At 39.2% G+C, this 2,325-nt stretch overlaps 1 protein-coding gene across 1 annotated transcript in view; it reads right to left on the minus strand.

Moving 5' to 3' along the window:
* LOC116385549 (uncharacterized) overlaps positions 1–987 on the minus strand; it is a 143,709-nt gene extending 142,722 nt beyond the window's left edge. The window contains exon 1 of the mRNA XM_031851107.1: positions 916–987. The gene's annotated coding sequence lies outside the window, so the exon portion shown is untranslated. The remainder of the gene's footprint in view (positions 1–915) is intronic.
* Between the last annotated feature and the right edge of the window lie 1,338 nt (positions 988–2,325).

Consider the following 2,325-nt stretch of genomic DNA (forward strand, 5'->3'; position numbering starts at 1 on the left):
ATTTGATGCCTTGGGAATAACTACTATGGGTCTTTCTCATTCCCCGATTTTGTTCCTTGCTTGATTTCTTTCCTCAACTCCTTAGTCCCGCCCATTGGAGATAGAAGCGGAGGAGAAACGAGGAGAGTAAACAAAGGATTGTAGCGGCTGAATTTGATGTAGCCTACATTCAGTAAAAATAATCGGGTGAATGTCACTAAGAAATGTGGTTAGAACAGAGCCTTATGAGGAGCTACATAGACTGTGAATGGCAGAAAGTCTGAGTTGATCTTCTTAAATATATAAAATGTATGAACACAAAAAGGAACTGTTACATTTGTAGAGTCCAGCGGTTTGAGATCATTACAGCTGTGTGTCACGCCGCTTCTATTTGTTTACGCGTGCCAAAAACATTTCTGAGGACACAGCCGAGTTGCCTTCGCTCATAAGCTCCTCCACCAAGCCTCCTCGTTCCTGGCCCCTCGAGATGCATTTTAGGAGCTGGGGTGAGATCGATTTCCGGGTCACAAGACGGAGGATAGGTGAAGGCAACAAAACTGGGAAATGATAAAGACCCTATGAGTGTAATTCATTCCTAAAAGTATTGCACCGGAGTAAGTAATAGGGGCTTGGTTTTGCAAATGTATAAATGCAGAACTATCTACAAAACATCCTCAACCTACTGCCAACCTCACCAGAGCCCTGTGCATAACGTTATATACACATCAACGCCGTCTTTCAGCACGCCATTACAGCCCTAACAGAGCTAAAATGGCTAAACTTGCCTCGCGTGCTACTGCTAGCGTGCACTAGCCGAAGGTTTCGCGAGGGCCCGGTTACAAACAAACGTTTAACGCGGTTTTCAGAAGCCAAACATCACGTCAAAGCGAGTAGTTACGCGCTGCTTCGCTCTCTACTTGTACTTTTGTTGCATACCTTCCGTTATTTGTGAATATTTCACGTCTCTGGTGTGTTCAAACTCATCTTCGGGATGTCTGCAGGCAGCTACTCCAGAACGAAACGGTACACTTCCGGTTTTAGTGTCAAGCCTTCAACTTAAAAGCGCGAACGTTACAGGTAAAGTAACGAAAAAGGTCCTGCATTCAAAATCTTGGTAAAAGTACATAAGTAGTTGGCCTATCACCACACTATATGCCTCTCTAAAGTACCAGACTGGTCCACGTCAATAATAGTGTGCATTAATGTGTAAGCATCGTTAATGTTGCAGTTCATATAGATGGAGCGCTTTTATTTTTGAAGATTTTTTTGAAGATACGGACCGGGATGGTTATTTGTTGCTATTTGGTGACGTCGCATCAATATTTTGAAACCAAGACCACAGAAATAAAATAAATTGTAATATTTCTACAAGTTCATACCAATAAACAGACGAATAAATGCTGCTTTGGCTTATTTCCTTTCCTTGTTAAATGAAGAAGGGTGTAAAAAGCAGAGAGGATACGTGTTTTATCATTATTCTGCCACACAGCGGTGCTATTCTCACATAAATTAAGTTAATACATTTAATATAGGCTCGTAATGGTATTTTAAACGCTGCATGGGTGGTGATTAAGCGGTTTCTGTTACCATAAATTAATTAAGGATATATCAACACCCCGCCTCCCTCTAAAATATATCAGATACATTCAAAGATGCATTATTAACATCTATACAAATGAGAACGAAAATAAAAGGTACTAATTGCTAAATGCAGTAACATGCATATTAACAACAGTATAATGTGTTTTTAGACACAAATTAAGTGAGGGGAGAAGGAACTTTTGTAAAAAAAAAAAAGCTATTGACTACACAGACTGCTGAGTCAACAGCTTATTCAAATGTGACCATGAACATTTTCATGAAAGGATCTTTCTCTGGGGGGATTGCATCAAATTAATAATATATCCCCGTTATCCCCTCCCCCGACCACAGGGCTTAACACCTGACCACGACACAACAGCTGACTGTGTGTGTGTGTGTATGTTTATTTTAGGCTGTCATCACTACCTCGACAGAGACACGTGTTGGTGACCTCACCATAAAGTAACCATAAAGGATTTAGCTGTTAAAAGGATTTTGTCACAAATGTAGTTGAATTTTTTCAACAGCACGCTTTTTCCCTTAAATATAACCTTCAAACTACAGTGTGTCTTGTAACTAAGTAAACTTTTGAGGTACTTGTATTTTACTTTTGTATTTTCATTTTATGCAACGTTATATTTCTACTCCACTACATCTAACAGGTAAATATTATTCTTTTTACTTCACTACATCTCAGAGGTAAATATTGTACTTTTTAGTCAAGTATATCTCAGAGGTAAATAGCATACTTTTTACTTTTTACCT

This window comes from Anarrhichthys ocellatus, unplaced genomic scaffold (assembly GCF_004355925.1).
Source record: "Anarrhichthys ocellatus isolate YVR2014 unplaced genomic scaffold, GSC_Weel_1.0 scaffold11, whole genome shotgun sequence".
Taxonomy (NCBI): domain Eukaryota; kingdom Metazoa; phylum Chordata; class Actinopteri; order Perciformes; family Anarhichadidae; genus Anarrhichthys; species Anarrhichthys ocellatus.